The sequence below is a fragment of the Chiloscyllium plagiosum genome, chromosome 28 (assembly GCF_004010195.1).
Source record: "Chiloscyllium plagiosum isolate BGI_BamShark_2017 chromosome 28, ASM401019v2, whole genome shotgun sequence".
NCBI lineage: Eukaryota > Metazoa > Chordata > Chondrichthyes > Orectolobiformes > Hemiscylliidae > Chiloscyllium > Chiloscyllium plagiosum.
The window spans coordinates 25,800,831-25,826,467 of record NC_057737.1 but is presented as its reverse complement, the minus strand read 5'-3'; the positions used below and the strand labels follow the sequence as shown (position 1 = coordinate 25,826,467).

The 25,637-nt window shown below is 41.0% G+C and overlaps 1 protein-coding gene across 5 annotated transcripts in view; it reads right to left on the bottom strand.

Annotated features, from left to right (window-relative positions):
- LOC122564062 (rab effector Noc2-like) overlaps nucleotides 1–25,637 on the bottom strand; it is a 169,378-nt gene that overhangs the window by 116,757 nt on the left and 26,984 nt on the right. For 4 of the 5 annotated variants that reach the window (XM_043718552.1, XM_043718550.1, XM_043718548.1 and 1 more), the window contains exon 2: nucleotides 1,904–1,960. The exons of the other annotated variant lie outside the window; for it this stretch is intronic. The gene's annotated coding sequence lies outside the window, so the exon portion shown is untranslated. The remainder of the gene's footprint in view (nucleotides 1–1,903; nucleotides 1,961–25,637) is intronic. 5 annotated transcript variants of the gene reach the window in all.

Here is a 25,637-nt window from a genome sequence, read left to right as displayed (position 1 = left end):
TCTCTCTCTCTCTTTGTTCTCTATCTCCACCTACTGTTCACTCCTTACCCCCACTCCCACCTTATCTTCTGCACATAAAACAACGTTATCTTAGCTACCATCAGTTCTGAGGAAGGGTCACCAGACCCGAAACATTAACTCTTATTTTTCTTCACAGATGCTGCCAGACCTGCTGAGCTTTTCCAGCAACTTCTGTTTTTGTTTGATTTACAGCAACCGCAGTTCTTTTGGTTTTTACCAAATGCAATACTGTAATTACAGTAAATTTTAGCAAGTAGATTTGACAGGAGTTAACTCATACAATCCTGAAATAGATATTCACACCAATTCTACTCTTGCATCCATGATGTAACTAGCTATACACCTTACTGTATCTCTGTGTAGCCGCCAAAATATGTGCAATTCTCTGTTCTCCAGACATAAAAGCGCTTGCCAGGTTCTGGCATGCACCAGCACATAATCCAAGTGATCATCCTTCAACCTGAAGCTATGACTTCAGGTTGAAGGCATTTGTAAATAGTTGGAATTTGTTTTTTTTATTTCATATCCACACAAATGATTATTTTTAAACTCAGGGGCCACTGATCTATGACAGTAAAACGGAGGAGACAAATGACAAATTGGGAGAGCAAATTAAATAGCTAATTGCAGCTTTAACAAACAAAACTTTAAAGAAAGCATAACAAGGTAAACTAAAATACTACTTTGTGGGGTGGGATGAGATAATGAATGCCTGCTCCTCAAGTGCCCACCAAAGGCAGAAGGCCCCAAGTACACCAGCAGACTCGACATACTCTTTCTTCAAAGAAACCCGGCTGCAGAGATAACCACAGAAAGGAACAAGCAAATAAACTCCTTCAACTCTCAATACCTGGAGCTTGTTTTATGTGGGTCTGAACGGTTAAGACTGAGGATTGCAAGGATCAGTGCCCACTACGATAATGTCATATGGTCTTGTAGGCAGTGCAGTTTAGGATTAGATTAGATTACAGACACGGGGAGAACGTGCAAACTCGACACAGTCAGTCGCCTGAGTCGGGAATTGAACCCGGATCTCAGGCGCTGTGAGGCAGCAGTGCTAACCACTGTGCCACCGTGCCGCCCACTATGTTGAAGAAGAAAGACCGAACACCCATGTCTTCCTCAAAGTCACAGTAACAATGTCTATCAAATGAAGGTAACCTCCAACTAGTTGCTAACTTGCAATAAGTCACATCACATGCAGTATTTTTCACATTATAAAATGCACTTCAGTATTGCACCCATTTGATTGATTTCTTAGAACTTTAATTTATGCATTTTTGTTTTATTCACTGCATTTCTTTTTCTTTTCAAAATATGCCAAGAGTACCAAGTCCTAAATAAACAAGAAAATTTAGAGAAGACATTCCACTCAACTTTGATGGAAGTTGTCCAATAGCACACAACATACACCACAGAAAGGGACACAAGTATAATTTTCTGACCAGCTTTATGTACCACACAATGGCAATGTGGTATTTACAAGGTTAAGGTGGAGAAGAGCTTCATACACTGTCCCCTGGAATATAACTGTCCTAATCCCAACATATGCAGAGATAAAAGAAGAATTCAAAGTTGCATAAATATAGTCTCATTTGAAACGTGCTCAAAGGCATTGCATAATTTAAGATTAATTAACTAAATCTTTATCATCGTCTAATTTAGAAGATCAACTAAGCCATCAGATGACATTTAAACTGTGTTTATTCATTTTGTCATGTAAACATATCAATATATAACTTCAGAATTAGCTAAGTGTTCGGGATTCAATTCCAGCAATACATCTTAACAGGCACAGTAATGGTGAAATAATACTTATGGCAGAGAATATACTTATTTCAGGCTTTCAAATTCACTGTACCTACAAAGGAAATGTACTTACTTTAGAAGCAGAAAGTTTCAAAAGTCATCAAATTGTTCATGCCAGATTCTATTCCACCTACAGACAGTAAACAGGAATGCTTTAAAATGATTTTAAATGGCACACAAACAATAGAATTACAACAGCTCATGAAGTTTAAACTGGAGTCAAGCTGAATTGCATGGTGAAATTTACTACCAGTATTTGTAATATTGCATTATGCTAGTGCAGTAAACATCCTGCCCTCACAGCACAGGAATGACAGGAGTCAGGAACCTTGGATGACAGGGGAAATTATCAGCTTGTGACGATACTATGACTATAAGAGGTGTATTTTGTTCTGGCTTTTTTTAATGAAGAAAAGTTGAGACACAGAGGTATCGGGTGGTCTGCTTCAAAGCCAATAAAGTAAACAGCTTGTGAGGCCTTGGGTTTTTTTTTTAAAAAGTTGGAACAATAGAAGCAGCCTGGTACGAAAGGTAGACTCTCAGGAGAACCAGAGCATGTTGGCTATATGGATACAAAACTGGCTTGGGTCACAGAAGACAGAGAATAGTGGTCCGAGGGTGCTTTTCGGAATGCAGATCAGTAAGTGATAGTGTTCTGCAGGGATCTTTGTTGATTTTAATATATATGCGCGTATGGAAAATGTAGGTGATCTGATTAATAAGTTTGTAGTTGACACTAAAATTGGCAGATTTGCAGATAGTGAGGAGGATTGTCAATGGATGAAGCAGGATATTGATAGATTGCTGATTTTTGGCAAAGAAATGGCAGATGGCATTTAATCTGGACAAATGCAACATGATGCATTTTGGAAGATCAAATTCAGTAGCGAATTATACAATAAATGGCAGAACATTTAGAAGCATTGTCATACAGGGATCTGGGTGTACAGGTCCACAGATCGCTAAAAGTGGCAACACAGATGGAGGAAGTGGTCAAGAAGGCATACAGCATGCTTGCCTTCATTGGCCGGGGTATCAAATATAAAAGCTGGTAAGTCATAATACAGCTTTATTAGGTTTTAGCTAGGTGACATTTGGAACATTGCATGCCATTCTGGTCTCCATACTACCAGAAGGATGTACATGCTTTGGACAGGGTGCAGAGAAGGTTTACCAAGATATTGTCTAGTCTGGAGCATTTTAGTTATATGGGGAGGTTGGATAAACTCAGACTGTTTTCAATGGAAAGATGGAGGCTGAGGGGAGACCGGCGAGAGGTCAACAAAATTATGAGAGGCATAAATAGAGTGGATAGTCAGAGGCCTTTTCCCCAGGGTAGAAAGATCAACTACAAGAGGGCACAGGTTCAAGGTGAGAGGGGTAGATTTGGGGAAAAGTGCGGGGAACGTTTTTCACAGTGTGGTGGGTACCTGGAATGCACTGCCAGTGGAGGTAGCGCAACCAGATGCGTGAACAATGTTTAAGGTCTCTTGATAGATACACGAATGGGAGGTAAACAGAGGGATGGAAACCACAGTAAGTACCAGGTCAAAAAAAGGATTAGGAATTGGTGCAAGTTTGATGGGCTGAAAGATCAGTTTTTGTGCTGTATTGTATTTTATTGTAAAATTTGCAGTCCTGACTGAAATGAAAGGGAAACTCTACATTGGCAGCTTGATCTTATTAAGAAGGATCACTGTGTCATAATCATTGCAATGTCAGTTGACAATTGTTACCAATTGATGATGTTATATATTCTTGCTGAAATGAATATTTTAAAGCATAGCCACTCAGCAATACAGAATTTTGGATCTTGCTGAGAAAAAAAGACACATGCTGTTGAGGCTTTTTATCTTGCACTCATCAGGGCAGATGCAAAAATACCACCTTTCAAAGGAACCAATTTATATTGCAAGAACATTTTAGGTGCATTTCTTATGCAGTATAAATTGTTGCTCACTTTGCATTTGAACCCATGTCCCTGGAACATTGCCAGAGGATTTGAATTACTGGTCCAGTGTCATTACCTCCCTAAATTTCTATTACACAACACACAGACTACATTTTTCTCCCTAAATTTCTATTACACAACACACAGACTACATTTTTAAATACTGTACCCATAAAGGGATGAGCATTGTGGGCTGACTTATAGCACTTGGATGACAGCAATTCAAGAAGGCAGCTCACCCACCACTTTCTAAAGAGCAATCAATAATGGGAAACAAATGCTGGCCCAGTCAGCAATGTTCACACCCCACAAGTGAATAACAAAAAACGTTAAAAGACAACAAAGAAGTCAATCAGGATCCTCAATTTTGACACATTTCTAGCAACTCTGCTACAAGTTTATGTTTTGGTGTCCTCAACCCCAGCAGACAATTGGAATTTCCAGGAATGAACGATTTTTCTTCTCAACACTGCTGTAAGCAATCCAGCAGAAAGCCTATAAGGGTGTTAGTTTGTTTAAAAAAAAAATTCTTTGAACAATTTGGTTGGTTAAAACAAAAACTGGAGTTAGCTGACTGACTGGTTAGGACAATTGATGTGATAATCCTCCCAGAATAAGTCCAACCCCAGATTGGTGAACTCTAGCATGCATACAAATGACTCAGCTTTCTTGGCCTCTTGGCATAGATTGCATTTGTCCAAAAAAAACTCAAATGCCAAAGGCATATTAACCACATTCAATACATTCCTGTCTAAATATGGTGTGCGCTGTGCTTAGTCACGTTACAGCAGTGAACTGTGGGTAGGTCAGTTTTTTGATACTTGTTAAATCACAATAATAAATTGGATTTGAGCTTGCAGGATAAATTATTAGTTGTTTTATTATTCTCCTGGCTGGAGGGTTATAATCACAGATGTATTTATGTAATGAAAAGAAAATTAGTGTAAAAAGCAAGTACCTGAAGAATCCAAACCATTTGCTGTAATTTCTGTGATTATTTTAACATGTAGAATCACCACTTGGTTTGAAACTTGAAATCAGAGTAAAGTATTTATCTAGGAAGGCAGATATATTTGAAGTGGATTAGTCTTTTAATTTCAACCAAAGTTATTAGTAACTGGAATATTAAACCACGTTTGCGTGTTTATTTTAATGTTTATATGTTGTATATTTGTTTTCAAGATCTGATCATTCCTTCCAGGTTGCCTTGAAGCATGCCAAAAGAATCCATAATTAAATAACAAAGTTATAAAAAACAAAGCTATTTTAAAAGCCAGCTAATTTTCTTTGCAATTGACTTAGGGCTGGAAATATGCTTACAATGTTTGGCAGCTAAACTCCTAGACGTTTTAGTCAGCATGGACCAGTTTGGGCCAAAGAGCCTTTCTCCGTGCTGTAGGACTCTATGACTGCCTCTTTAAGCTGCTACGTAGCTCATGGTCTTTATGGTCCTTGTATTCTTATTACAAATTTCTTTGCAGAGTCTTGTAGCAGAGTGGTGGCACCCCTAACCCAAGAGCAAGAAGGTTCAAGACCATCCTGCCCCAGAAATGTGATAAAATTTCCAAATAGGTTGATTAATAGAATATTTTCTAAGCTGAGGGAAGAAAAATAAATAATATTTTCTTTTTGCGTATTTATTTTAAATATAGTTTACTGTAACTGAACAAGGTGAGAGGACTGGACTATGATGGAGGCCCTCAACACTTTGATATTTGATAATGTAAATACTGCAAATTTAGAATGATACATCAATTTAAAACTGGTTTCAAGGGTGGTGCAGTGTTTGGAACACCAACATGACTCACAGATGTGACTTCAGTTTAATTGTCTTCCAACCACTCATCCCCTCTCCATCTAATCCATCCAGTTGTGGGAGTTTTTTTTGCAGGCAGGCACACACACATCTTTTATAGATACACACAGATTTTGGTTTATTCGCTATGCTTTAAAATTGGGCAAATTTCCTGTGTTTGTCTGCAGCTTTGAAAAAGGCAGGAGGCAACAATCAGTTTCTGAATGGCAAGTTAATGCTTTGCTCTTAAGTTTTCAGAATTTTCAAGTGGGTCACCTTATTTAACCTTCATGACCGAAGACCTGGTTTGAATTCATTAGCATGTCATGAAATGGGAAACAGGTTCACAAACCTGGTTGTACATGAAGCATGTACATGCTGGGGTAGACTTCTTCCTCCAAGCTCTCGTGAATACAAACCTCTTCAGTTACTTGGCCCCATCGTAACTGAGGTGGGCCTTTTTTTGTGCAAATGCTTAGTGTTGGGATTGAAGTTAGACCAGGCCAAAAGGCGTACCAAATGAGGGTTTCTGTCAGTTGGTACCCTCAAACCGGAGCCAGCAAACCAGACCAGAGCAGGCAAGTGGAGCTAAACTCAAAATGAGACAGCTTAAAAAACACTCCACACAAAAGGTAGTCTTTTGTAGTTGCGTCCTCTTCCTGTGACCTCTCACCTAACCAGGCAGATAGGTGAGAGGTCATATGGAGGGGTGAGAAGGAGGAGGGAGGAGAAAGGGAGGGGGAGAGAGAGGGGAAAAGGAAGGCTGAGAGGGGAAAGAGGGAGGGAGGGGTGCCAGTTGCAGGCTGCAATGAAGTGACACATTGATTACACATGAGACATCTGATGGAGATGCTTGGCCCCCAAGCTCCTGTAGGAAAGTCCTCTGCAGTGGTAACCTTACAATGGGTTAGAATCCCAGCATGGCAGATGAAGAAATATGAATTTAATTAAACAAAAACTGGAATGGAAAGCAAGGTGACCCTGTTGACGGTCATTCAAACCCATCTGGTTCATTAACTTCCTTTAGAAAAGGAAAAGGAAATCTGCTGTACTTACTGGGTCTGACCTACATATGTCTCCAAACCCACAGCAACGTGATTGGCTCTTAAATGCCTTCTGGGCAGTTAGTTATGGGAAGGAAATGCTGGCCAGCCAGTGATGTGCACATCACATAAAAACTAGAAAAAGACACCCCCAGAATAACAAAGATGAACAATTTCAGCCCACGGCAGCAGTACATACATTAAGAGTCTAGATTAGAGTGGCGCTGGAAAAGCACAGCAGGTCAGGCAGCATCCGAGGAGCAGGAAAATCGACGTTTCAGGCAAAAGCCCTTCATCAGGAATAGAGGCAGAGTGCTGTTCCGAGACAGAAGATGAGGCATTCTTCCTCCAGGCATTGGGTGGTGAGGGAGTGGCGGTGGAGGAAACCCAGGACCTGCATGTCTTCGGCAAAGTGGGAGGGGGAGGGGTTGAAATGTTGGGCCACAGGGTGGTGGGTTGATTGGTGCGGGTGTCCCGGAGATGTTCCCTAACGCATTCTGCTAGGAGGCATCCGGTCTCCCCAATGTAGAGGAGACCGCATCTAGAGCAACGGATACAATAAATGATATTAGTGGATGTGCAGATAAAACTTTGATGGATATGGAAGGCTCCTTTGGGGTCTTGGATGGAGGTGAGGGAGGTGGTGTGGGCGCAGGTTTTGCAATTCCTGTGGTGGCAAGGGAGGGTGCCAGGAAGGGAGGGTGGGTTGTTGGGGGCGTGGACCTGACCAGGCAGTCACGGAGGGAACGGTCTTTGCGGAAAGCAGAAATGGGTAGGGAGGGAATACGACAGTGCTACTCTCTGGATCTGTAGATTAAAAGCAGCAAAAATGGCCTTTAGTAAAGTGATATGCTCTTCTTGTCGGAAGGAGGACTTTAGGGAGAGTTTACATGTTACTGAGGATTAGATCTGCAATAAATGCTGTTGGTTGCGAATCCTATCAGATCGAATGGTTTAGATGGAAGACAGTTAGAGGCAATGAGAAATTTACAAGAGCAAGGGGATGTGATGGATGGCAATTATAGGAAGGGGAAAAGTTGCAGTTACAGTCATATAGATGGGTTAACTCCAGGTAGTGCAGGAGTCTTCTGTGGCTCTCCCCATTTCAAACAAGTATGCTGTTTTAGAAAATGTAGGGGGTGATGGATTCTCAGGGGAACGTTGTATGAACAGCCAAGTTTCTGGTATTGAGACTGGTTCTAATTCAATGAGGGGTACGTAAGATTCCAAGAGATCAATTGTGTCAGGGGACTCTCTAGTCTGAGGCAAAGACAGATGCTTCTATGGCCAGCAGCGAAAAATCAGAATGGTGTGTTGCTTCCCTGGTGCCAGGATCAAGGATATCTCAGAGAGGGTGCAGAACATTTTCAAGGGGAAGTGGGGCCAACAGGGAGGTCATTGTACACATTGGAACCAATGACATAGGAAGGGAAAAAGTGAAGATTCTGAAGGGAGATTACAGAGAGTTAGACAGGAATTTAAAGAGGAGACCCTCGAGAGTAGTAATATCTGGATTACTCCCAGTGCTACAAGCTAGTGAGGGCAGGAATAGGGGGATAGAGCAGATGAATGCATGGCTGAGGAGCTTGTGTATGGGAGAAGGATATACATTTTTTGGATCATCGGAATCTCTTCTGGGGTAGCAGTGACCTGTACAAGAAGGACAGATTGCACCTAAATTGGAAGGGGACTAATATACTGACAGGGAGATTTGCGAGAGCTGCTTGGATTTAAACTAGTAAGGTGGGTGAGCGGGACTCAGAGAGATAGTGAGGTAAGAGACCAATCTGAGACTGGTACAGTTGAGAACCGAAGCGAGTCAAACAGTCAGGGCAGGCTGGGACAAAGCAGAGAACAAGGTAGGACTGATTAATTAAACCGCATTTATTTCAATGCAAGGGGCCTAACAGGGAAGGCAGATGAACTCAGGGCATGGTTAGGAACATGGGACTGGGGTGTCATAGCAATTACAGAAACATGGCTCAGGGATGGACAGGACTGGCAGCTTAATGTTCCAGGATACAAATGCTACGGAAGGACAGAAAAGGAGGCAAGAGAGGAGGGGAAGTGGCATTTTTGATAAGGGATAGCATTACAGCTGTGCTGAGTGAGGATATTCCCAGAAATATATGCAGGGAAGTTATTTGGGTGGAACTGAGAAATAAGAAAGGGATGATCACCTTATTGGGATTGTATTATAAGCCCCATAATAGCCAGAGGGAAATTGAAAAACAAACTTGTAAGGAGATCTCAGCTATCTGGACGAATAATAGGGTAGTTATGGTAGGGGATTTTAACTTTCCAAATATAGACCGGGACTGCCATAGTGTTAAGGGTTTATATGGAGAGGAATTTGTTAAGTGTGTACAAGAAAATTTTCTGATTCAGTATGTGGATGTACCTTCTAGAGAAGGTGCAAAACTTGACCTACTCTTGGGAAATAAGGCAGGGCAGATGACTGAGGTGTCAGTGGGGGAGCACTTTGGGGCCAGCAACCATAATTCTATTAATTTTAAAATAGTGATGGAAAAGGATAGACCTAATCTAAAAGTTGAAGTTCTAAATTGGGGAAAGGTCAATTTTGACAGTATTAGGCAAGAACTTTCAAAAGCTGATTGGGGGCAGATGTTCGCAAGTAACGGACGGCTGGAAAATGGGAAGCCTTCAGAAATGAGATAACAAGAGTCCAGAGACAGTATATTTCTGTTAGGGTGAAAGGAAATACTGGTAGGTATAGGGAATGTTGAATGAATAAAGAAATTGAGGGTTTGGTTAAGAAAAACAAGGAAGCATATGTCAGGTATAGATAGGAGTAGTCATGTGAAACCTTAGAAGAGTATAAAGGCAGTAGGATTATACTTTAGAGGGAAATCAGGACGGCAAAAATGGGTCATGAGATAGCTTTGGCAAACAGAGTTAAGGAGAAATCAAAAGGATTTTACAAATACATTAAGGACAAAAGGGTAACTAGGGAGAGAATAGAGCCCCTCAAAGATCAACAAGGCTGCCTTTGTGTTGAGCTGCAGGATATGGGGGACATAATAAACAAGTATTTTGCAACAGTGTTTACTGTGTAAAAGAACATGGAAGATATAGAATGTAGGGAAATAGATGGTGACACTTTAAAAAATGTCCAGATTACAGATGAGGAAGTGCTAGATGTCTTGAAACGCATAAAAGTGGATAAATCCCCAGGACCTAATCAGGTGTACCCTAAAACTCTATAGGAAGCTAGGGAAGTGATTACTGGGCCTCTTGTTGAGATATTTGTATCATCGATAGTCATAGGTGAAGTGTTGGAAGACTGGAGGTTGGCAAACGTGGTGCCACTGTTTAAGAAAGGTGGTAAGGACAAGCCAGGGAACTACAGACCAGTGAGCCTGATGTCGGTGGTGGGCAAGTTGTTGGAGGGAATCCTGAGGGATAGGATGAACATGTATTTGGAAAGGCAAGGACTAAATAGGGATAGTCAACATGGCTTTGTGCGTGGAAAATCATGTCTCACAAACTTAATTGAATTTTTTCAATAAGTAACAGAGGATTGATGAGGGCAGAGCAGTAGATGTGATCTATATGGAGGCGTTCAGTAGGTTCAGTAACGCCTTCAGTAAGGCGTTCGACAAGGTTCCCCATAGGAGACTGATTGGCAAGGTTAGATTTCATGGAATACAGGGAGAACTAGTCATTTGGCTACAGAACTGGCTCAAAGGTAGAAGACAGAGGGTGGTGGTGGAGGGCTGTTTTTCAGACTGGATGCCTATGACCAGTGGAGCACCACAAGGATCGGTACTGGGTCCACTACTTCATTGTCATTAATATAAACAATTTGGGTGTGAGCATAAGAGTACATAGTTAGTAAGTTTGCAGATGACACCAAAATTGGAGGTGTAGTGGACAATGAAGAAGGTTACCTCAGATTACAACAGGATCTTGATCAGATGGGCCAGTGGCTAAGAAGTGGCAGATGGAGTTTAATTCAGATAAATGTGATGTGCTGCATTTTGGGAAAACAAATCTTATGAGGACTTATACACTTAATGGTAAGGTCCCAGGGAGTGTTGCTGAACAAAGAGACCTTGGAGGGGAGGTTCATAGCTCCTTGAAAGTGCAGTCACAGGTAGATAGGATAGCGAAGAAGACATTTGGTAAGCTTTCCTTTATTGGTAATAGTATTGAGTACAGGAGTCGGGAGGTCGTGTTGCAGCTGTACAGGACATTGGTTAGGCCACTTTTGTAATATTGCTTGCAATTCTGGTCTCCTTCCTATCAGAAAGATGTTGTGAAATTTGAAATGGCTCAGAAAAGATTTACAATGATGTTGCCAGGGTTGGAGGATTTGATCTTTCGGAAGAAGTTGAATTGACTGGGGCTGTTTTCCCTGGAGTGTCACAGGCTAATAGGTGATCTTATAGAAGATTTATAAAATCATGAGGGGCATGGACAGGATAAATAGACAAAGATTTTCCCTGGGGTGGCAGAGTTTTAGGGTGAGAGGGGAAAAGATATAACAGGGACCTAAGGGGCAGTCGTTCACGCAGAGGGTGGTACGTGTGGGGAATGGGCTGCCAGAGGATATGGTGGAGGCTGGTACAATTGCAACATTTAAAAGGCACCTGGATGGGTATATGAGTAGGAAGGGTTTGGAAGGATATGGGATGGTTGCTGGTAGGTGGGACTGGATTAAGTTGGGATATTTGGTTAGCATTGACAAGTTGAACCAAAGAGTCTGTTTCCATGCTGTACATCTCTATGCCTCTAAGTGTTTAAAACATATCTTGCATACACAATGAGCTAAATGTTTGCTAAGGCCCATTAGTGGAAAGCAGGATCACAAAGAATGATTATTCCAGGCTCACTGGAAGTGATGCAGGATACATGCAAATTCTCTGTTTCCTGTCAATGTTGCACATTTTTAAGGACTATTTTTGACTATTTATTTCCTACTTGACCATGCATCTGTGTAGCTCAGAAGGAACACTGCTGCTTGCTCCTCACCATGATTGTGCCATGCAGTCTAATGCTAAACTGGCTGCTAAGTGACTCTGCACTCAGCAAGATTGTGTGGTAAGCATCAATTAAAGCCAACCTGCATCTCTTAAAATAGAGATGCATTCGACTGCAAGACACAAATTGCTGAGTGGATGGCAAAGATCTTTTAAGCAGGAAAGAACCACAGCAATGAGTTACAGGCCAGAGAAAAGGATTCCAGGCTCTTAGATGCAATTCTTGAAAGGTGACTGAAAACTCTTTCCAAAACAAAGCAAGTAACTAATTATTAATCTGCTTTATTTTACAAGTAAACACACATACAGCGTTTATGAGCAAGCATAGTTTGATCACTTCAGCTTGATGTAATTTTTAAAATGAATAAACTACAATTTGCACTGGTAGGTTATCTTTATGCACATAAATACATCAATTCGTAACTACCTTCGGCATTCTCATTCTAACCAAAGTTAACCCTTTGTACTACAAAATTCTAATCATTTGCAAACTTTGCTGTCAGAACTGAATGATTCTGGTTGGATTGAGAGGAGATTTCCGTTAAGGATCCTCTAGGGGATAGCAATCACAACACAGTAGATTTTTAAATCAGTTTGAGGGAGAGCATCTCTGGTCTCAAACGAGTGTTCTCAACTTACATAAGACCAATTACAGAGATGTGAAAAAGAGTTATCTAAAGAGGAAAATAGACAAAGTGGAAAAGTCAGTGGATGAGTGGTGATAAACATTTATGTAGATATTTCATTTACAGCTTGCAAGTGATACAGAGAACAGATGGAATTGTAGCTTCTAGCTGGATTCTAGCATCAAAAAGATTAAACGTATGCTGATGGATTAAAGAAATTCAGCTTTTCAGCTGCATGAGTTAACAGAAAGAGCATCTTCCTGGGAATAACCAAGACATTGAAAGATAAGATTCCACCAGATCACTGGGTTCCAAATGTCCAATAGGTTTTGAGAACAAGAAACGTAGGGTAAAACCTCTGAAAGAGAAGTTTCATTAGACATGAAGGGCTGAATCATATTTTATCTTTGTCCAAGTACCAGTTGCATTGTGCATTTTGGAGCTTTTCACCGTCAGAATTGTGAGCAGTCAGCAAATACTGGATGCCAATGTCCAAGATGACAGGGTATGTGTGTGGCTGTTGCCTTTGAATCGTGCTCTGAGATGCTGTTCAGAGCTGAACAACATGGAGACTGGCTGCAGCCAGCAGTCAGCTGAAATTGCTAGATACCTGGTCCGACGTCATGACAAGAATTCTCAAAGTCCAATGTGTTCGACACGTTTGGTAAAAAAGGAAGCTAAGTATTTATGCAACAGTTGTGGAATTAATAAGGTGTCTAATATGCTAGAGACTCCACCCCCCCAGCTTCACTGCCACTACCTAGCAAGATACTCATTGCGCTGTTCTGCAAATGCAACAGCAATTTGCTCCTGGCATTGAGATAGGCCTGAGAGTCTTTTGCATTATGCTACCACAAATCTTGCCCACATTACTCAATCCCCTATTAAAATTCTTTCAAACAATCTTTTTTTTTAAACAAATGACCAACAGATTCCTATCAAAAAGATGTTGTGAAACTTGAAAGGGTTCAGAAAAGATTTACAAGGAAGTTGCCAGAATTGGAGGATTTGAGCTATAGGGAGAGGTTGAATAGGCTAGGGCTGTTTTCCCTGGAATGTCAGAGGCTGAGGGGTGACCTTATAGAGGTTTAGAAGATCATGAGGGGCATGAATAGGATAAATAGACAAAGCCTTTTCCCTGGGGTGGCGGAGTCCAGAACTAGAGGGCATAGGTTTAGGGTGAGAGGGGAAAGATATAAAAGGGACCTAAGGGGCAACCTTTTCCATAGAAGGTGGTATGTGTATGGAATGAGCTGCCAGAGGAAATGGTGGAGGCTAGTACAATTGCAACATTTGAAAGGACATAAATAGGAAGGGTTTGGAGAGATATGTATATGGGTGCTGGCAGGTGGGACTAGATTGGTTTGGGATATCTGGTCGGCATGGACAAATTGGACTGAAGGGTCTGTTTCCATGCTGTACATCTCTATGACTCTATGAAACAGCCTCAGGGTAAGCCAGTACAATACAAGCAAAAACATTAGGTTAATTCAGAAACATCTTTATTACAGATGCAATGCTTATACCAAGTTTAAAATCACACAACACCAGGTTAATTTGGAAGTACGAGCTTTCAGAGCGCTGCTCCTAGTTACCTGATGAAAGAGCAATGTCTGAAAGCTAGTACTTTCAAATAAACCTGTTGGACTATAACCTGTTGTGTGATTTTTAACTTTGTCCACCCCAATCCAACACTGGCACTTCCACATCAATGCTTATGTGGACATTGTGCTTCTAACAGTATGCATTTTTATATTAACCCAGGCACGAATCTGAACATAGATGACAAAGTTAAGTCGAAGAACTACAACTATTAGTTGTAGTCTTATCCAATCCTTGACATCCTCTCTCTGTACAATAAATGACCACCATCAGTACCCTGCATTTACATATTGCCTTTCACATAAAAAACAATACGATGCTTTAAAGTGATGTAGTCAGTCACAAATTAACACCAAACTCTTTCTGATGTTAAAATTTTGTTTATAAATGAATAACTTAATCAATGATTGTAAAGATCTGCATATAATATAATCATGATCAATGCAATGTTTCCATCAGTTTGCTCTGCTCTGAAAATGGAATGCTTTCTTCAGAAAGATGTCCAGCTTTTACAGGTTCTCATTACAAGGTTCAAGACTGTACTTGATATTTCTTTCTTGACATTTAAATTGTTTGTTTTCCAGTTTCTGAGATCATCACTGAATGGCATTGGATGGCTGCTTCTTTAAACCATCAAATGTCAGATATCAGGCTTGCCATACAAATTACATTTACAGAGTACTAGTAGCAACAAGCAACGAAAACAGTGTTTGCAGTCTGCTGAGCATGGGCAGCTCAAAACAGAATTATGTTCCATTTCTCATAAATCATTACATTCCAGCAAATAAATTCAAAGATCTCTTAAACAAAAAAATCCAAAATAAGGTAACAATTTCCATTGTATTATCAAATATCATCATAATTTAATAACATGGTGAACCAAGTCACCGATTCTGGATGCACTATAATTAGTCAAACAGATAAAATTACCACATTAAGAAAATGAAGCTTCAGGATATGGATTAAAACCTGATTTCTACTGAAATGATCCCCAAGTAGCTTGTAGTGTCCATATACTGACATGCAGATTATAGCTATTATACCTCAAGTTCAATGTAAGAATGCAACAATGCACATGCAGGTTTTAATTTAAATAAGGACAAATTAGAGTGGGAATGATTCTTGCTTAGTAATGAAGGACTATAAAATGTAGCATGCTCCAAAGCTTGTTCAGAGTTAAGAAAGGTAAAGAGTTTTACAGCTATGTGCTACTTTACCTTTTAACTCATGGTGATTGATGTCTAACGTGTTCTAGATTAGATTAGATTACTTACAGTGTGGAAACAGGCCCTTCGGCCCAACAAGTCCACACCGACCCGCCGAAGCGTATACCACCCAGACCCATACTCCTACGTTTACCCTTTCACCTAACACTGCGGGCAATTTAGCATGGCCAATTCACCCTAACCTGCACATCTTTGGATTGTGGGAGGAAACCGGAGCACCCGGAGGAAACCCACGCAGACACGGGGAGAACGTGCAAACTCCACACAGTCAGTCGCCTGAGTCGGGAATTGAACCCGGGTCTCTGGCGCTGTGAGGCAGCAGTGCTAACCACTGTGCCACCGTGCCGCCCAATAAACCTGAAAGTGTTTCTGTTATAGAGTCAGTCAGAGTACAGCACGGAAAAAGACCCTTCGGTCCAACTCCTCCATACCGACCAGATATCCCAACCCAATCTAGTCCCACCTGCCAGCACCTGGCTCACCTCCCTCCAATCCCTTCCTATTCATATACCCACCCAGACGCCTTTTAAGTGTTGCAATTATACCAGCCTCCTCCACCACTTCCTCTGGCAGCTCATTCCATACACACACCACCCTCTGCATGAAAAATCTGCCCCAGGCCTCTTTTACATCTTTCCCTTCTCACCATAAACCTAGTCCTCTAGTTCTGGATTCCCCCACCCCAGGGAAAAGACTTTGTCTATTTATCCTATCCATGCTCTTCATGATTTTATAAACCTCTATAAAAGGTCACCCCGCAGCCTCAAATGCTCCAGGGAAAACAGCTCCAGCCTGTTCAGCCTCTCCCTATAGCTCAAATTCTCTAAACCTGGAAACATCCTTGTAAATTTTGTCTGAACCCTTTCACATTTCACAACATTGTTCTAACACGAAAGAGATCAGAATTGCATGCAATATTCCAAAAGTGGCCTAATCAATGTCCTGTACAGCCGCAACATGACCTCCCAACTCCTGTACTCAATCACTTTCCTAGCTTCCCACAGAGTTCTAGGGTACACCTGATCAGGTCCTGGGGATTTATCCACTTTTATGCTGAATGATATTAGTTTGTTAGGCATTAATGTAAGTTGTACCTACTGCTATCACACAGTAACTTTAATTACAATTTGTTGTGACAACTGCCTCTTGTTGCTAAAATTCAGTAGCAGTGCATCCTCTGTGGAGTATACCTTTAGACATAATATAGGAAGGAAAAGAGATGGTAGTAATGTTTCTTCCTCTGGGCCAGGAGGCCTATGTTCAATTCCCACCTGTCCCTGAAGTGGGTTGTAACATGTTTGAACAAATTGATGAAAAATATCTACAGATGATATGGTCTCAGCTCTGACAGTAGCACAAGAGGAGACAAACATCTGTATTTAGGCATTAGCTATTAGACTTCCATATGAACAGGCAGTGCGGAAAAAGGATGCCAGTGAAGGAGCGAGTCCATGGATAACAATGATCAGGTAAGTAAAGGAAAAATGAATCAATTGTATGTGATGAAATTGATCTAAATAAAAGGAGACAACTGTATAGCAATAAAGCAGGGGTGGTGGTGGAGATGGGGAGGGAGAGAAAGAGAGAGAAAGCGAGAGAAAGCGAGAGAAAGAAGAATTCAGAAGCTTTAAGATGGGAGGGGACAGAATATTAGAATATTAGCAATGGCTCAGAAGAATGCTACTGTGCCACCGGAATGAGAGTGCCAATTAAATGGTTTGAATTTAAATGGCTGGCAAGAGGTGTGTCAGTATTAAGCAAAAAGATTGGAGAGCAACATATATCTTTGTGACAGGGTGGGAAACTAAATGGGGCCAAATAAGGTAATGCTGAGGACAATTGTGACGTTCGTATGTGCAAGTATAAGTCAGAATTGAAAGTAGAAGATAATTTAGGATTAGTGCTGGCCTGACGGACAAAACATAGGTCTTCTTTTAACAAAAGCAATTAAAGTACTTTCAACTGTCAAGTATACAAGTGCTCAAAATGAGCTCGATCTGTTTATAACCAAAACTAAAGTCTTTTTTTTTTAAAAAGAGGAATGTGATCCTATATTTTGCATAGAAATGCCATCAAATTCTATTGTCAATGATTGAATTTTCTCTTCTCTTCAAGTCCTCACCTATTTATACCAACTGCACCCCCACCCCCCTCAAAGTGAAAAACTCTGTTGAAGAAAAAGCCTTGGTATCTGTTTCGGACTGCTTGAGAGGTGAGCCTTTTATGATGATGCTAGCATTTACAATGGTGATTAAGCTAGTCAACACATGGAACAAACTGAGAATTTTCCCAGTCTGTGTAGCCTAGCAACATACCACATAGTTCATTGTTGTACAAAACCAATGAGGATCCTTGAAGCTTTTATTTACCCTTTTATTGCGATTTTTCTTTCCAAGTTGTTTTTCTTCCTTTTCAGAACTCTGACCTATTCACAGAGATGCGTCATATATTCAGTATTTGTACTGAGGAATCATAAAGAAGTTCAATACAGACAGGAAACAACACCATTACTCCACCAGCCTTTGGCTGATGTCCAAAGAAATCATGCAGTTTGTCCATGATTTCTGACTTATTAAGAGTCATGTTATACTCAACTTCCACGGGATATGACTTTCAGGATAGCATTTAAAATGTTGAAAGCAAAATGGGTAATTAGTCAAAATGTTAGAGAGTACCTAGAACTATGTTTAAAAAGGCCATTCAGCCCGGCCAATCCATGCCGGAATATATGTTTCATTTGAATTTATTTTTGCAATCCCTCCTCATCCAACTCTGTTGGCATAAACTTCTATCCCTTTCTTCATCATATTTTCTAATGCTACCCAATAAAGGCATCAATGCTATTCATAGAATCCCTACAGAGTAGAAAGACGCCATTCTACCCATTGAATCTGCACTTCCCCTCCAAAAAGAGACCACCCAGACCAAGATCCAAACTCATCACATAACCCCACATTTACCATGGTTAACCTACCTATCCCTGGATACTACGAGGCAGTTTAGCATGACTAATCCGCCTAACTTGCACATTTTTGGACTGGAGAGGAAACCCACGCAGACACAGGGAGAACATGCAAACTCCACACAGTCACCCAAGGCTGGAATCTAACCTGGATCCCTGGCACTGTGAGGTAGCAACGCAAACCACTGAGACACCAGGCTATGCCAGGTTTGGAGTATTTGAGCAATAGGGAGAGGCCGAACAGTTTGGGGCTGTTTTCCCTGGAGCGTCGGAGGCGGAGGGGTGACCTTATAGAGGTTTACAAAATTATGAGGGGCATGGATAGGGTAAATAGGCAAAGTCTTTTCTCTGGGGGTCGAGGAGTCCAGAACTAGAGGGCATAGGTTTATGATGAAAGGAGAAAGATATGAAAGAGACCTAAGAGGCAACGTTTTCACATAGAGGGTGGTATGGGTATGGAATGAGCTGCCAGAGGAAGTGGTGGAGGCTGGTACAATTCCAACACTAAGAGGCATCTGGATGGGTATATGAATAAGAAGGGTTTGGAGGGATATGGGCCAGGTGGGACTAGATTGGGTTGGGATATCTGGTCGGCATGGACGGGTTGTACCGAAGGATCTGTTTCTATGCTGTACATCTCTATGACTCTATTCACTTCAACTATACACAATGATAACAAGTTTCACATTCTGAGTAGAAATGTTTCATCTAACTTTATCTAATTAAAATAAAATAAAGACATGGATGGTGGAGATCAGAAACAAACAAAAACAGAAATTGCTGGAGAAGTTCAGCTGGGCTGTCGGCATCCAGGAAGAGGAAACAGCAATAATACTTTGAGTCCAGTGACCCTTCTTCAGAGCTGACTGGCTAAGAAAAGATGGTATTCATACTGTTGAGGGTTGGTGAGATAGATGGACAGGGAGCCCCGAGAGAGAAAAAAGTGGGTACACAAAGGATTGTTGATAGTAAGATTGGGAAGGTGAAACACTAGATAGGTGATAATGGGGACTATGAGTACTTTAAAAGCAGTTGGCTGTTCTAAAAGGAACTAATTTCAATTTTTAAAAAAAAGACCTGAGCTCCCAGCTGCCTGCCACTTCAACAAATCACCGTGTTCCCATGCCAATATTTCTGGCTCAGTCCTGCTGTAGCGTTGGAACAAGACTCCACACGCGTTGAAAGAACAACATCTTATCTTCCATTTGTGGGCATTACAGCCTTCGGGATTCAATATAGAGTTTAACAATTTTACAGCATAATCACCACCTTCCACACTCATGAGTCACTCCCACACTCCAGGTCTTGTCATGAAATGGATTGCTTTCAGTACAGCCAACTCGTTTGCAACTGCTCATAGCTCCCATTATCACCAATCTAGTTTCTCTTCTTCCCAGACTTACTGTCAACAATCCCTTATATCTGCCCACTTTTGCTTTCTCTCTCTCTCTCTCGCTCGGAGATCCCTCTCCATCTACCCACTCATTCCCTTGCCAACTTCCCTCCCTCCAAACCTGTCATCAGCATAAATAACACCTTTTCCTAGCTGCTATGAGTTCTCAAAACATTAACTTTGTATTCTTTTCACAGATGCTGCTAGGCCAGCTCAGTTCTCCAGCAATTTCTAGTTTTGTTTTTTCCATCTAATTATAGTCTATTGGATCCAATGGAACGTGGTGAGTTTGATCCAAATTGACTCAGTGACAGGGAAAAAAGGACAGTAAAGTACAGAAGTTTTTGTGAATAGAAAACAGTTTCCAGTGGTGCTCCACAGCCCTCAGTTTTGGGTCCCTTGCTGTTTGTGGAATATATTAATGATTTAGACTTAAGTGTCAAAGACATGAGTGGGAAATCTGCAGAAGATACAAAAATTGGCTTGTAGTTGATAGTAAGGAGGATGGCTGTCGACTGCAGGATGATATTAATGGTTTGGGCAGAAAAGTGGCAAATGGAACTCAACCCAGAGAAGTGTGAGGCCACATATTTGGAGAGGGCAAATAATGCAAGAGAATACATATTAAAATGGGATGGTTTGAGACGAATAGAGGAAGTGAGAGACCTTACAGGTACTGAAGGTGGCAAGACAGGCAGGTAAGGTGGTAAAGGATACATTTGGGATACTTTCCTTCATGGGTGAGGTATTGAATATAAAAGCAGGAATATAATGCTGGAACTATATTAAGACATTGGTTAGGCTACAACTGGAATTCGGTGTACAGTTCTTGCCATCACGTTGCTGGCAGATCGTATTGCTCCAGAGAGGGTGCAGAGGAGATTAACAACAATGTTGCCAGGGCTTGAAAATTGTAGCAATGCGGAAAGTTTGGAAAGACTAGGGCTGTTTTCCTTAGAACTTAAGAGTCTGAGGGGTGATTTATTTCAGGTGTATAAATTATTGAGTAGCTTGCATAGAGTGAACAGCAGAGACTGGTTTCCCCTATAGGGGATATCAATATGAGGAGATATTGAATAAACATGATCAATAGGATTAGATGAGACATTTGGAAAAACATTACCCAGATGATGTTGGGCGTCCCAGTTTGGTGGCAGAGGTGTAATCCTCAAGTCATTTAAAAAAAAATCTGATCTGTACCTGAAGTGCCCTAAACTGCAAGGCTATAGACTAAGTGCTGGAAAGTGGAATTAGAACGGATGCCTAGCTTATTCAGCCATGCAAGTGCAATAGACTGACTGGCCTCTTGTTGTGCTGTAGATTTTCTCTCTCCATGGTTCTCTATTTGATTTCTTATTGACTATTTTATGTTGAAATCCTCCAGTTTTGTTCCTCTCCAGATGTGCAAACACTTTCTCTGTATCTACTCTGTCAGTCATAATTTTGAAGCCATCTGCTACCTTTGATGCAGCCTGTTCATCTAAGACAAAAGCAGTAAACATTTGTTTCTGGTATCTGGAAGTATTAATGTTCTGGGAAAAATCCTACATGCATAATACCATGTAAATGCCTCATGCCTATTCTAAATTTCATACATTAGCGTTGCTTATACAAAGCAGCCATCAAAAGAGCACAAATTCGACAACTAGGTGCTCTGACCTTCAAATTGTATCAAAACAGCACTCACATAAGCAACTCCTACACATTCATTCCAAATATTAGCTCCCTGCCACCTCAACAGAAACTGAATGCATCACTCAACCACTTATTTTCAGATAGAGACCAATAACCACTGGCAAGCCACAGGGAAACTATTTTGTGGTCACAATACTTTTATGAAACTCTTTGCATATCTGTTTATTTACATAAATAATGTAGTGCCGGATTTTCAATAAAAGCAGAAATGTCATGTTAAATGACTGTAATTTCTAAAAGTAGCTAATATCGGCACGGTGGCACAGTGGTTAGCACTGCTGCCTCACAGCACCAGAGACCCGGATTCAATTCCCGCCTCAGGCGACTGTCTTTCTGTGTGGAGTTTGCACATTTTCCCAGTGTCTGCATGGGTTTCCTCTGGGTGCTCCGGTTTCCTCCCACAGTCCAAAAATGTGCAGGTTAGGTGAATTGGCCATGCTAAATTGCCCGTAGTGTTAGATGAAAGGGTAAATGTAGGGGAATGGGTCTGGGTGGGTTGCACTTCGGCGGGTCGGTGTGGACTTGTTGGGCCGAAGGGCCTGTTTCCACATTGTAAGTAATCTAATCTTGTAGTAAAATCTTTTGTTATTTACTTTCTGTTCTCAAAGAAGGTATTTCAGCATGTGCAGTCAAAATTTCAATCCTAGAATTTTTCCCATGGTATTGACTAGATACCAAGGCCAGGAAATTTGGAATCATTAGAATTTCACAGTCTGGAGGCTATTATCAAAGACAATGAATTCAGTGCATGGTAAGTGGCTATGTGGAGTCTTGGAGGTGAATTATGCTTGAAGAGTTGAGAAGTCCAGGACAGAGGAGATCCAAGATTTTGTTCAGGGGCCATATTCTCGGACCATTGTGGCATCTTTCAAAAACAAAATCATCAAAATTTACCATACCAAACCCACACTCTGGCTCTGGCTCTTGTTCTTAGCTGGTGTGATCTAGTGGTCTCAAGGCAAATTAGAAGCCAAGATCCAAAGAATACAGGCACCACATAAATAAGAAATCCCAGTCCATGTTAACTGAGCCCTTCAGTCTTCTACTACTTAGGGCCAGGAGGGGAAGAGAGAAAGAGTTAAAATCCTCAACATTATTTCAGCTCAAAAGATAATAGTAAATATTGCATTAAAGTGGTCAGCCACTCTGTATACAGTACTGACCACCTATAAAGGTCAAACATAGCAACTTGCCAAGTCTTTTTTTTTATTTTTCCACAGGACAAGGCAAGGCATCTCGGGCCAGGCTAGCATTTATTGCCCTTTCCTAAATGCCCAGATGACAGTCAAGAGTCACACATAGGCCAGACAAGGATGATAGATTTCCTTCCCTAAAGGACATTCGTGAACCAGATGGATTTTTCAGACAATTGTCATTGGTTTCATGATCATTAGACCCTTAATTTCAGATTTTTTTTTAATGGAAAACAAATTCCACCATCTGCCATGGTGGGATTTGAACCAGGGTCCCCAAAACATTAGCAGAGTTTCTGGATCAATAGTCTAGCAATAATACTACTAGACCATTGTCTTCCCTGAACAGTTCCTTCCAAACCCAGAAACTCAATCACTTAGAAGTTGCATGGGACCATCACCATTTCCAAGTTCCCCTGCAAGTCATTTCCAAGCCTGAACTGAAAATATATTAATTATTCCTTCACCGTCACTGGTTGGGAGTCTTAGATGTCACTACCCAATAGCATTGTGGGTGTGCCTACATGAAAGCATCAGTTCAAGACTTGGGCTCATTATTACCTTCCAAATGCAATTAAGGATATGCGCTAAATGGTGGTTTTGTGAGCAATGCATATAAATGTATTTAAAAACATTAAGGAAAATTAGCATGGACTGATCAATGATTGCCAAATTTGAGACAACATATTTGTGTCCAGGACCAAAGTAATGGAGAGAACACTATGGATCAGTTTAAGATAATGGATAAAGAATTAGTGAAATAATATTTTAGGAATTATATTCAACAAGATAAAATAGACAGGAAACCATTCAAGAGGATAGTTAGTTTAGTGGACTGAATTCAACCCAGAAAGTAAGATATACAACATTAAAACTTATTCAAGAAAACTGGATTAAGACTAATATATATATCTTAGTAGACAAAAGCAATCAGCCCTATAGTTTAAGAAGTCTAACATGAAATCAAAAGTTTCATTCAAGGGAGACACAAAAGGTTTAATCTAGTGGGTGGTAGTGACGTTCATTGTTGGAGCAGGTAGCAAAGCCACCCACCCCTCCAACTATGATCTCATATGCAGTATTAGCAACCAGAACTGCAAATCAAACTTTGGCTTAACATCAATTTAGAGAGTGAGCAAAGGGCCTCCTTGGTAAACACTCAGCCAAAGCAATGGGAGCTCCATATTTTGACACTATTCAACTTTATGAAATTTGATAGATAATATGTTCAGGGGAAGAGAATAAAATGTTTTTTTTTAAAAACAGTTTGGGAATCCCTGTTTCAAGGCATAACTTTTTGCAATTATTAAGCAATCTTTATTTAACATTGTAAACTCCTCAATTTAATAGATTTTAAAATTTCAATTTTTAATTATTTTCTCCATGATGCACGGTATAGCAGTAATTTCTGTATGTCTTCATCAAGGTTACTATGATGCCTACCAATGAACTTATTGACATAGCCGTGCTGGTGTTGGGACATGCCATGAAATTTTGACTTCCTTACCCAGAATGGGAAGTTTTCAGGTGTTATTTTCAGCAGTAGTCTTTGTTCTGTGTAGCGAATGAAGGCAAGGCTTCATTCAAAACATAAGGCAACTTAATATTATGTCAAACTAGAGCTTGAATTTAAATTAGGAGGCGCCAAACCTTTTGCATTGAGGATCATGGTCACTAAAAGGCAATAAATTGCAGGCTGTGTACCTTAAACTTACTTTAACCTATATTACAGTAGGAGGAATTGCAGATTGCAATATGCTGTATACAGTCTAAGTGTTAACAAACAACTTGTGTAAACCATGAAGACTGTTCCTCAGTGCTCCATGGTCAATGTGAGTTTTGTAGCTGAAACTTGGATTTCAATATCTAGGTGATATTAATTTTGAGATTTATGGTTGCAAGTGGGCGGCACGGTGGTTAGCACTGCTGCCTCACAGCGCCAGAGACCCGGGTTCAATTCCCGCCTCAGGCGACTGACTGCGTGGAGTTTGCACGTTCTCCCCGGGACTGCGTGGGTTTACTCCGGGTGCTCCGGTTAGCTCCCACAGTCCAAAGATGTGTAGGTCAGGTGAATTGGCCATGCTAAATTGCCCGTAGGTAAGGGGTAAATGTAGGGGTATGGGTGGGTTGCGCTTCGGCAGGTCGATGTGGACTTGTTGGGCCGAAGGGCCTGTTTCCACACTATAATGTAATCTAATCTAAGTCACAGAATGTCACCAAGATAGACGCTGGTTCAGCCTAAACACAGTTGATTTGGATTAAATTCAATGTGGGAAAGGTCTGTTCACATATATATGTCAAGCCAAACAAAATTAGCAATTCTTTTTGCCTCTCAGCTCATTTGGAGAAATTGAATCTTATCTGAACACATTTTTGAATTGAACTGAATTTATTGTCACGTGTACCGAGGCACAGTGAAAAGCTTTGTCTGGCGAGCAATACAGACAGATAACAGAGTTAAGTAGCATAGATAAGTAAATAATAGGTAAACAGCAGCAAAAACAAAAACACTGGTACAGGCAAGTGCTAAGAGTTTGAGAGTCCATTCAGTATTCTAACAACAGAAAGATAAAAACAGTTTCGAAACTGGCTAGTGCACGTTCAGGCTTCTGTACCTTCTCCCTGATGGTAAAGGTTGTAGAAAAACATTGCCAGGGTGGGATGGATCTTTGAGAATGCTGGCGGCCTTTCCTTGACAATGGGCCTGGTAGATAGATTCTATAGATGGGAGATTGGCCTTTGTGATTGTCTGGGCTGAGTTCATCACCCTCTGTAACCGTCTCCAATCTTGAATGGTACAATAGCTGTACCAGGTAGTGATACATCCAGGCAGAATGCTCTCGATGGTGCATCTATAAAATTTGGCAAGGGTATTCGCCGTCGTGCTAAACTTCCTCAGCTGCCTGAGGACGAAGAGACGTTTTTGAGCCTCTGTAACTAGTGCATCCACAAGAAGAGTCCAAGAAAGCTTGTTGTGTATGACCACTCCCAGAAGCTTGACACGGTCCACTTGCTCCACCTCTGTGCAGTTAATGCGTAGGGGCCATGAGTAACATCCTGCCAAAAGTCAATAATGAGTTCCTTAGTTTTGCCGACACAGAGAGCTAGGTTGTTCTTGGTGCACTATTTTTCCAGGTTTTCCATCTCCCGTCTGTAGTCTGTTTCGTTGCCATTTGAGATTTGACTGACTATAGTGGTGTCATCAGCGAACTTGTAAATGACATTAGGTGACACAGTCATGGGTATACAGTGAGTATAGTAGGGGGCTGAGTACACATTCCTGGGGGGGCTCCCGTGTTGAGTGTTAGTGAGGATGAA